The sequence below is a fragment of the Apium graveolens genome, unplaced genomic scaffold, assembly GCF_009905375.1.
Source record: "Apium graveolens cultivar Ventura unplaced genomic scaffold, ASM990537v1 ctg4518, whole genome shotgun sequence".
Taxonomy (NCBI): Eukaryota; Viridiplantae; Streptophyta; class Magnoliopsida; order Apiales; family Apiaceae; genus Apium; species Apium graveolens.
In genome coordinates this window covers 173523-185815 of record NW_027418577.1, presented here as the reverse complement: position 1 = coordinate 185815, position 12293 = coordinate 173523, and the positions used below count along the sequence as shown (strand labels likewise).

Here is a 12293-nt window from a genome sequence, read left to right as displayed (position 1 = left end):
ATCCAATTCTGGTATTGAATTATATCGTTTTTACAGTTACTTAGCGGCTAAGCAACTAATTTAACGATCCAAAATGATCCAGAATGATCCAATATTCCATAAATATAAATAGCCTATTTCTTATTTCGTTTATTTCGTTTATTCATTTGTAACCAGTTAAAATACCGTAAAAATAGAGAAAAACCCGAGAAACCGATACGTTTCCGAGAATCAAACACACGAACGAAGGCGTTATCGAACTCCGATTCGGGCGTGCAGCATATCAAAACGAAGCTCTCGAAATCTTCTTTCTGAATCAATCATCAGTTTCTGCCCAGAAATCACAGTAATTTTCTTATTTATTTATTTATATTCGAATTATTTGATAATTAAATTACGAATTTTTGTTCTTGATGTTGTTGATGTGATTTGATGCTTCCATGGTGTAGAGCATGTTTTTCTGGTCAATTTGGTATATTATACTTCAAAAATAGAGTTCGATATCATATAGAAATTAAGGTTTTAATTTCTGAAAATTTCTTGAATATGTGTTCTTGGTGTTCTTGAAGATTTCTGAAAATCAAACCCAAATTTGAGGGTGATGCAGACTTCAGAATTTGAAGTATGAGTAACCAAAACGTTCATATTTTCATGTTCTTTCTGTTTAAGCCATCAAATCATTCAAACGATTAGTAATTTTCAAAATTCGATTCTAGGGTTCTTAACCCGAATTGGGGGTTTCTTGTTCTTGAATCGTCTGATGCTTTGGATGAGTAAATAAGCTTTATTATCAAATTTGCAATCAAATGGTATATCTAATCGATGATTATAACCCCTAGAGTAGTGAAACCGAGTTCATAGGTTTATGTATTTTTTTCAATTTGATTTTCTGAATCAATCATTAATTGTTTGTAGATTATGAATATATCGACTGATTGTATGTATAAATAGCTTTATTTTGAGATGTAAACCACTGTGTTTGGATCGTTATTACGGATTATCGTTGTTCATCGGAAAACCACCGACGATGGCTCCGGTTTGTGGCCGGTGTTCGATTTCTGGGAATGTTTTGACGATGTGGTTGTTGTGGTTGGATTTCTGGGAAACCTAGGAGTGATTTCGAAGCAGAACCGAGTGCAAACCCTGTCTTTTGGGGATGTTTTGGGGCTGACCGGCGTTTCGCCGGAACACCCGACGCCACCGCCGGATTCTGGTGAATTGTCCGGTGGGTCTGGGTCGTTCTTGGCAACCCGGTTTGACCCATTCCCGACCCGTTTTCTTATGATTATGACCCGGTTTCGATCCAGATTTCCCAATTCTATTTTCCACATTTATGTTTCTGAAAATTCTATTTCAAAATAATTCAAAAATCCTATTTTAATTTCTAAAAATTCATTTTATTTATTTTGAAAATCATGATTTCAATTCTGAAAATTTATTTTAATTCAAAAATAAATCCAAATTATTTTGTTAATTAATTTTAGTTGATAATTAATTATTTGATTAGTCAATTAATTTAAATATTAATTGATTAATTAATTATTAATTATTAATTAATTTTAATTGATTATTTAATTAGATTTAATTATTTAAAATTGATTTAAAAATTCCGAAAAATAGTTTCGAGCTTTAAAATATTATTTTAAATTAGTTTCCAAACTCGATAATTTTTATAAAATTATTTTCGAGTGTTCGAGCCTTATTATTTAATTATTAAATGATTCGGAGACCTGTTTTATTCTGAAAAATGTTCAAAAATTCATAATAAATCAACCGTTTGTCCGTTTAATACGAAACGAACGCGTACAGACTCAGAAAAATATTACGCTTTTAATAAAAATACTTTTGAGACCTAATTTCTTTTGTATTGCAATGCCATTTGATTTGTGTATCAGTTTAAGTCGGTATTTGGTCGGTAAATGCTAATAATGACCTAAATTTATTCTGAACGCACTGAGACGTATCTCTTAATGATCTGACTTATGTATTATATGAAATATGTGAGTACGTGCTATACGAATACCATGATTACGTGATACGTGATATACATGCTATCTGTTACAGTTTTAAAATGCCATGCTAGTTATAAACGGTCGGGTAGATGTCAAGACGTATAGTTACGTCGATTGAGTTTAGTTCTGTCAATTAAGATAGTCCTTTTGTTTATAGAATCAAGTAGCAAGGAGTGCAGTCAAGTGTTAGACGAAGATAATAGCCATCAGTTAGAAGCAGAGTTAAAGTAAGAGATTATTGAGCATACCAGGCAAGTACCCCTAACTTCACTTATTGTTCAAGTGACGTTTATTTTGAATTATATTATGCAAGTACCTCTATCTTCATTTATCATTCAATTGATATTGACTCTGAACTTTATTCTTTCGATTTCCATACTATTCTAAGTTCAGAATAGTTAAACGTTTTATAAATTTCGCTATAAATCACTCTATACAGTGGAACATTGAATTGAGATTAGCGAATAACTAATTGTTCTAGTTATTTCGCCATCGATTGTTGAGATAACTCTGGACCATGAGAAATGGGGAGTTATATGGTTAAGGATGTCCTTTGATTCGGCTCCTTTGATCAAAATGTTTTATGGATTGGATGAATGCGTAAGTGACCGGGACGGACGGTCCAGCGGAGGGCTATTTCTATGTGTTGTATGAAATACTATGACACCATTTTTGCCACAGGCAGGTATATTGCCTTTTTAATTGAGTACTCGTATTTTGGGGACATGTTTCTATGAATCATGACCTTGTGCTATCACACGGGCTGATCAGCATGTGATAGTACGTCCGTCGGAGTTAGATTCCAATCTAAAAGTTATCGTTTATTGTTGAAAGTTTGTGAAGCTTTTATTAATGATCAAATATTACTGCTTTTATTTTTTGTTCAGTTATTATTGGAATGTGGTTCATCATTACAAGTACATTTTATATTGCTTGCTGAGCATTTCTTTCGCTCATACTTGTTTATCAATCTAATCTTTCAGCTAAGCCAGAGCAAGCTTGAGATCCAGGTTTGGTCAGAAGTCGAGTGTTTGTAAATAGTGGTGTGTACTCCAGGTAGACTGTTTTGGGACGCTTGGATAGTCTAGAGGTTTGTAATAAAATTTGAATAATCTGTAAAACTAATTAGACTTATGGGTTGTAATAACACTTGATTTGTAGTAGTGCCTGTTCCATACTATAACCTGTGATCGATCCAGTGCAGGTAAAGGGGTCGTATTTATTATATTATTCCGCTGTGATTATTTTATTATAATTTAGTGGCAAGTGACCCCCAAATCTAGACCCCGGGTTTGGAGGGCGTCACAATTACTGGTTCGATCCATACTTTCTCGTGGTTTAACACGTGCCCCACTTGGCATCATTATAATTATGTCATTTTTCCTTTATCAACATTTCTATTCTTGAGAATTTTGAATATTACCTTTTTCCTTATAAAACCTCTAAGGTTATCCTTCAATCGTTCCTCCTGTATTCCCTAAATACAGGGCATATCACAATACCATTTACTAATAGTAGAACCATTGTCTATATACTTCTGCAAAATTTCTCCACTGATTTTTAAAGGTTGTTGTTACCTTAACCCTTTCCCAATCATACTGTCAAAACTCATACTGTCCCTATTAAGGGTGACATGCCAACCTTTATGCAGTCCCCTAGGATTCATTTTAAGTTACCAATGTTCTATCCTTAATTCCACCTTTAAAAGGTACCTGCATCATTCCATGAATAAATCAAGTCATATATCCTTGATAGATTATCATATTCATCATTCCCACCTCGATAGTCTATACCTAACTTCATAATAGCATCCTTATTCAAATTGAGGTCAATCCATATGGCCTCCAAAAGATAACAACGGTTATCCGCTTGTCTTGCCTAATTTGGTAACGATAACAAGGATGTTCTGGAAGATATTGGTCGTGTTCAACGTGAACTTCTTCTTAATAAATCCTTATTTACTTTTGTTGTTTATCTCAACAGTCATCTCAATGTTGGGATATCTTTCATACCTGGCGTCTCCCTTCCTGGGTATCAAGCCATCGGTCTTACACTTCACATTCTTGAAGGTCACTTCCTTCATCCAATTTTCTTAATTTCTTACTTTCTTGTCTCCTCAGTCTATCCGCGTCTCATTATTTATCCTTCGAACTATCTCAAGGTTTCTTCGAATCCTCCCAACTTACAGGGGATAAAATATATGTATCTCTTATACCTTCAACCATCAACTTTAACTTATGGTGAATCACCCTTATCCTGACGAATACATACTTTTCTATTTCTATTGCTACGAGTCGTTAGGGTTTCCTCATACCCAACTCCCTTATCATACCTCAAACTCTATTGCCGTTATATTCCTTTCCACTTCAATTTCTTTTTTTTTTTGCTCTTATCATTATTTCATGAACCAACACAACATAAGCATTGATTTTAACATCCCGTCATTCTGGATTCGTGTCCTCAGAACGAATCTTGATAACTTTTACAACTTAGCTTCATATTTCATCATACTCGTCCGCCTTTGTTCTGGCTCTAAAGCTTTTACACTATCTCCATAACCTTGGGAATTACTTTCCCGAAAACAATTGACTGAACTTTAATCAGTTTATTCTAACCTCTGGCTCCGTGCCTTTCTTGGTCTTTCACCAGCGGGTGGTCTCTCTCTTGGGAGGGTAAGTGACAAAAATAGTCTTTTGTGATTCGTCCATCATTTAGAATCTCAAATGATTCCTATATTTCCTTTAGCCAGGCTCTTGCCTCGACTGGGTCAGCTTGTTCCATGGAACTCTGAGAGCTTAGAGACTTAAAGGTCCTGAAAGAATTTCTCACCGCACTGTCTCCTCAGGGTGGTGGTTGGGGATAATAGTCTAAGTTCTTTTTAGACAGGTCCATGAATTGCCGTATAGGAGTACCGTCTCGGGTCTCCTTTCCTTACTCGACTTTCTGTTTCCTTAGTATGAAATGTTTCATCCTACTCCCCATAATTGGGGTCATCTTTTAATTTAAAATCCTCATTTTCCACTCCATTATGTCATGGGTTCCTTCTATCTTGATGGCGACCTCCCTGACTATCTCGTTCAGGGTTTACTCTAAATCTTATTCCTCAAACTATGGCTCTCATCTAAGTTCTCATCCTTATGCTCTTGAACTTTCGGAACCCAAATTCTATAGGAATACCTCATTATTCCCTTATCATCTTTCTCGATATTAATCTTCTACCTAATTGTTGGCTCCCTGCCTTCATTCATAACTTTTTCTGGCATAATATGATCTTTTCCAATAATTCGGGCTGTATTGCAATCTCAAACAGCTTTTCGGTACCGGCTCCGGTTACCTTCACTTCTATTTCCATTTTCTCAAAATCTCTTATAAACTCTCCAAAAGACATTATTATCTTGAGTCTCTCCTTTTTACTAAGGGCATCAGCCACCATATTGGCTTTCCCCGAATGATAAAGAATCTCCCAATCATTATTCTTGATTAGCTCTAACTGCCTCCTCTGGCATATGTTGAGCTCTTTCTACGTGAAAATGTACTAGAGCACTTATGGCTTAGGTAATTCTCGCACTTCTCTCCATACAAGTAGTGCCTCCAATCCTTAGGGTAAAACTATTGCCACGAGCCTAAGCTCATGAGCGGGGATATCGAATTTCATATTACCTTAATTGTCTTGACATGTACGCGATTACCTTACCGTGCTGCATAAGCACGCACCCTAAGCCCTTGTGCGAAGCGTCACTATACTTCACAAAATCTCTTTTTCCATCCGGCAACGCCAGTATAAGGGCCATCACCAACCTCTGCTTCAGTTCTTGAAAGTTGTTCTCGCATTTCTCTGTCCATTCGAACTTCTCAGTCTTACGAGTAAGCCGCGTTAAAGGGGCTACTATCTTTACAACTTGAACGAACCTCCGGTAGTGACCGGCCAATCCTACCTCTGGTAGTCGACCAAACCATGGTCATCAATTCATCAGTGGTCCTTTATCCAATCCTGTCAGGATCCTCCATGGGATCCTCCTCAACAACTATCCCTTCTAGGACAACATCCTCAACCGCTAAATCCTCAATATCAACATCATCCGATCCCGCGTTAGGACGCTCTATCGGATCCATAATCTGATCCCCAATAAATAATAAAACATCATCGCGTTGATGTTCCTCAACTTCAGGGTTCGGAGTCCCGCTACCATATACGATAACGAACTACGCTTCTATCGCTACATTTATAAGGGTTCCCATAAGGGTTTTAACTGTCAGTACTACGTTAGGTAATCCGACTATGAACTTGTCAAGAATTCTTATTATCTTAGTGAATTTATTATCTTAACGTCCCATCATCTCTGAGGTTTATAACGCTTAGCTCTGATACCATTTCTGTAACACCCCCAGATCCGGGGTCGGGGATCCGGGTTGTCACGGTCTTTCTTTCCACAATATCACTTCACTTAATTAATAATAAATAACCTCATACCGTGACCCCATACTAACATACACCACAACCCGTTATAGTCTCAGAGATGAAATTGAAATAAGTACAAGTCTTTGAATCCACCATTTAAAAGTTATTACAACCCAAAATGATTACTTGATAAATTTACAGTTAATTGCCATTATCTACCACAAGTTATAATTATACATAATTTGATTCTCAAAAGTAGATGGTCTGAACTACAATGGATCTACCTCTGCAGCTATAGCAGCTACAACATCATCGGAAAGACGCGGGACGCTTCCCACGCGCTTGCGCTGGGTCTGCTGGAGTCTGGCCATCTCTCCTAACTGTTGTTGTGTGATGAAGAAATAAAGCAAGAGTGAGCCTTACAGCTCGCAAGATAATACATAGTGATAACAATAATATAAGTATCTAAATGGATACTTACTAGAATCTTTATCGTGTGTAAGATAATTACTTACTAGATATAAGTAAAAACAAGGAATGAAGTTACCAATACTTCACTACACTTATATCGTTTATAAAGCTACTTGAACTACCACCGTTCAAAGTATTATAGGTTTTTAAAAAAAAACATCCCATAGATGAGACCACAAGTTAAGACTTGAATAGATTCAATCTTTGAAATATTATTGAATGAAAAAAAAATTACGAGATACTTTATTTAGTCCCGATATATATATATCCACATATATATCTCTTTAAACATTTCCTGGAACCTCTGTTATGTAAAGTATGAACAGAGTTTGAAACATCCAATGAATTTTGGAAAGGAAAAGAATTTTGGCATAAACCAGATATCTTGCTGATCAGGCAAAGATACCAATAAGTAACCTTTTCTACTAGTAGATGGATGAATCCCCCACCGGTCATCACCCTGGCCACATAAGGACCTTGTGCTGGACCGCCACCCGGCCTCTTACGCGTTGATGGACTGCCACCCAGCCACTTACACTTTCATAGACCGTACCCCGGCCTGTCGCTTATGCCGACTCAATTAGATGGGCTTACTTCCCGAACATTGGGCAAGTAATCAATTCATTTACCAAAACTGCAACCTCGTTGCGAATATAAAATACACCACAGAGCCGGATTCCCCAGGTTTTGAGCGAGTATTTAAATCCCCTTAAAAAGGAAGATCTTAAATATAAAAATGAGTTTTGGGATCCGCTCTGATTTTAAAAATCATTTTGAAGACTCGAAAACACTTTATAGAGTGTTTGGAGTAAAGCTGATTTAATGAAGTAAATCAGTCCCCAGAATATTTAGAAAATGACTGAATATTATTATTTAAATAATATTACCATAAAGAATAATCTTTATAAAAATAATTGAAGTAGAAGTATTAAAACTTATACTTGAAACGAGTATTAAATAACCAAAGATATACTTATATGAAAGTATTATCTTTATTTGAATAATCGAAAATAAGTTTGATTATTGACACCTTATTCTTTAATAAAATAAAGAATATACCTCAGCAAATAATCGGAGTCATAGATCCTCAAATGAATATTCAAATAATATTCATTAAATAATATAAACTGAGTCATAAGCCTTCGAATGAATATTCAAATAATATTCAATAAATAAATAAAAGGAGTCATACGCCTTCGAATAATATTCGAAATAATATTCAATAATAAAATAAAGTTAAAGTTATCGAATAAACCTTATTCGATTAATAGTTTGGAAAATATAACCATATATATATATATAAATATATATATATATATCCATATCCATATATACAAAATCTACTCGGGATCCTCGACTCCCGGTTTTAGAAAATATTTTCACCTTTGGGTCCCTATACTAAGGGTATATGCAAGCTACCGCTATCCTCTAGCATAGGTAATATCAACTGAACCAACAGATATATATATGGAAAGAATGCGAAACAGGCATGCATATATATATATACCATAGCAGCATGCTTCAATATATTGCATCATTTGCTAATTAACCAACATGCATCTATCGCAAGATAATGCAAATACATATATTCATCACAACAACAGTTATAACGGGTAGAAAACTTGCCTGAGCGACTTGGGGTGATAAAAGGCTCGGGACGAGTCTGGTAACCTATAAACAACAAGTAAGTTGGAATTAAACCAAAATCACTTGTAAATCTATACTTTAACTAACTTAGACTCTAACGCTTGTTTTGCGCTCACTGATTCGCTTAAGTCACTCGGGTACCCTCAGCTCCACCATTTTTAATAATTTAACCTTTACGAGTTTTAAAGCGATTCCTTCGCGAGTGTCTTACCAACTGCCTAACACACTTACCATAAATGTTTCATACATTAATTAACCATTTTTGGTCTTTAACCTATGTTTCAAAGTAAGGCGAGGGGAAAAGTTTCGTTCGCGAAACGCCGTTACTTGAAACGGTCGTTTCTCCTAAACCGTGCATTGGAATCGAACGAACTACATATCAAAACGAAGCTCGTAACATGAGCTATCTAAACATGGCAGTGGTCATAATCTAGCAGGGGGTTCTCGGGTCCTAATGCTATGCACAAAAACAGTCCAAAGAAAATCGGACGTTACGACGGCTATGTTTACGCGATTTCCAATATTTTAAACCATTCAAAACCATTCCAAATCAACCTCAAATCCAACATACAACCAACATCCATCCTCATAACATCATAACAACCCCAACCAATTCAATTTAATCATTCATACTTATGCCTAAGCTTAACTTTAATCATACTTAAGTTCTTTTAATCAAAACAACAACATTTACCAATCCAACAACATCCCAAAACTCACTAATCTCTACATACACAACCATCAAGCCTCTCATGAAATAAAATACTCATATTATGCTCTTAACATTCAATAACAAAGCTTGGTTAAGAGATTATACCTTCCTTGAAGCTTTTTAACACAACACGAGAGCTTTGAATGCCTAAAGAACCTTGATCCTTGCTTGTATAACCTTAATCTTTCATAAAAATTCAAGAAAACTAAAGTTATTTCTTGAAGGTTACTATTCACCATCTTCTTCCTTGATTTATAGAAAAAGATTGGCTTGGAATTAGAAGCTTAAACTTATAGGAAGTATGTAACTATCCATGGGGAAGCTTAGATAATTACCTTGCTAAATAGTAAGTGGTGGAGCTTGGATCTTCAAATTTTAAGAAAGAAGCCGAGAGTTAGCTTGGGAAGAAAGAGATTTTTGTGTTTTGTTTGATGAAAATGAAATGATTTGCTTGGTTGGTTGATTTTTGTGTTGTTTTTGGTTAATGACTTAATTAACCTTGATTTTGTGTGGTTATAATTCAACCACACTTCCTTCCCTTATATGTCATGCTTGTGTCATCCTCATGATGTCATCCTCCCCTCCTTGTCCTCTTCTCATTGGTTGGGTGACATCATCCTCTCTAATCCCTTTGATTAACTTCTTAATTGTTTGCCTAATGACCGCTGATCTGTTATACGGTTCGCTTAACTTTCGTTTTCGTTTATCGTTTGAGGGATCATACCCGGGATCTTATTACTTAGGTTCCCTTATCCTTTCTCAATACATTATATTCCTTTTTATGATCCTCTCTTATAATCCTTTAATTTAAATCCTTTTTATCCTGTTACCTTTTTCTCAATTCTTTCCGTATCTAGTGGATTTCCGGGAAAAATCAAAGTGTTCGGAATTGGATTCTGACGATCTTTACATACACTTTTATACCATATAGAGTACTAATAAAATCTCAGAATATCCATAACAGAACCCCTACATAGTGTGGCATGAAAAGTTTTCTCGTTCAGCAAAAACACTATTCATAAGGGTTTCAAAATTTCTCAAAAATTGGGGTTATTACATAAGCTCTCCTTTTTACACATCGATCATAGTTCGGCCTGTAGCCAAGAATGGTCTTCCCAAGATAATGGGAATCTTCTTATCTTCCTCGAAATCAAGAATTACAAAGTCAGCATGGAAGATGAGGTTATCCACCTTGACCAAGACATCTTCCACTATACCTCGTGGATAAGTGATGGAACGGTCAGCTAGTTGCAATGACATGTATGTTGGTTTCGGATCAGGCAGACCAAGCTTCTTGAAGATAGATAAGGGGATCAGATTGATTCAAGCTCCTAAATCACATAAACACTTGTCGAACGACAAGTTTCCGATGGTGCAAGGAATAGTGAAGCTTCCAGGATCTTTAAGCATCGGAGGCAACTTCTGTTACAGCACAACACTGCATTCCTCCGTTAGAGCAACGGTCTCTAAGTCATCGAGCTTCACTTTCTGAGAGAGAATACCTTTCATAAACCTCACATAGCTAGGCATCTGTTCAAGAGCTTCAGCGAAAGGTATATTGATATGAAGTTTCTTGAACACCTCCAGAAACTTCTCAAACTGCTTATCTAGCTTTTTCTTCTGCAGCCTCTTAGGAAATGGAGGTGGAGGATATATCTATTTCTCCCCTAAATTACCCTCAGGAGGAGTGTGTTCCACAGTAGTCTTCCTTCGTTCCACCTTTGGTTCCTTCTACACTTCTTCTTCCGCCACAACTGCATTTTCTGAAACTTGAGATTTTTCAGGCTCTTCGTCTTGCTGAATTTGGGGGCTTGTGACCTTTCCAGACCTCAAGGTGATGGCGTTCACCAGTTCTTCAACTTCCCTCTTGCCTGGATTGGTTTCTGTATCACTAGGAAGCATTCCTGGTGGTCGATTCAATAAGGCATTAGCAATTTGTCCTATCTAGTTCTCCAGATTCTGGATATAAACAACCTGGCTTTGGCATATAAGAGCCTGGTTTTGCACATAAGCCGCAACTCCTCCAATTCAGATTTTTCAGTCGAAGATAGACCGGCACCTCCATGAGTTTGTTGTTGAAGTTGGAGTTGTTGTCTTGGTGGTAATTGTTGCTGAAAACCAGGAAGATTGAATTGCTCGTTTCCAAACTGATGGAATGGTTGTTGCATCGTATTCTGATTGTTGCTCCATCTGAAGTTAGGACGATTCCGGTTGTCAGGATAATAAGTGTCTGGAACTGGTTGCTGCGATCTCTGAAAATTGCTCACAAACTGAGCTGATGCACTAGATATAGCGCATTGCTCTATCACATGTGAACTGCATATAGCTCACAAACACTGGTTATCTGATTATACCATAGTTAGCCAGAGAATCGATCTTCATAGACAACTCCTTTAGTTGAGCAGTGATAGCCGTAGCTGTATCCACTTTAAGAACTCCTGCTACCTTGCCCAGTGGCAATCTCTAGGTTGGATACTGATATTCATTAGCAGCCATTAGTTCAATTAGATCATAAGCTTCCTCATAGCTCTTTGCCCATAATGCTCCACCTGTTGCTGCATCGAGCAAGGGTCTTGACTGTGCTCCCAAACCGTTATGGAAGCAATTGATGATCATCCAATTAGGAATTCCATGATAAGGAGACTTCCGAAGCATCTCCTTTTAGCGCTCCAAAGCTTCATATAAAGATTCTTCCGATTACTGCGCAAATTGAGTAATAGCATTTCTGATTGCAGCTGTCTTTGCCATAGGGAAGAATTTAGTGAGAAACTTTTGAGCAAGATCTTCCCAAGTAGTAATCGAACCAGCTGGTAGAGAGTGTAACCAGCTCTTATCCTTGTCCCTCAGAGAGAATGGGAACAGTCTCAGCTTCATAGCATCTTCAGAAACACTGTTGAACTTGAAGGTATCGCAGATCTCAATGAAATCCCTAATGTGCATATTGGGATCTTCCATTGGAGAACCCCCAAACTGGATTGAATTCTGCACTAATTGAATTATGCCAGGCTTGATCTCAAAGGTATAAGCTGTGATAGTTGGCCTGATAATGCTAGATTGAATGTCATTGATCTTG

At 36.7% G+C, this 12293-nt stretch overlaps 1 non-coding gene across 1 annotated transcript; it reads left to right on the top strand.

The window, feature by feature from the left end:
* The first annotated feature begins 11846 nt into the window (after positions 1-11846).
* Positions 11847-11953, top strand: LOC141702009 (small nucleolar RNA R71). Its single transcript, XR_012566979.1, has one exon. It is a non-coding gene; the product is annotated as a small nucleolar RNA R71 (small nucleolar RNA).
* The last annotated feature ends 340 nt before the right edge of the window (positions 11954-12293 follow it).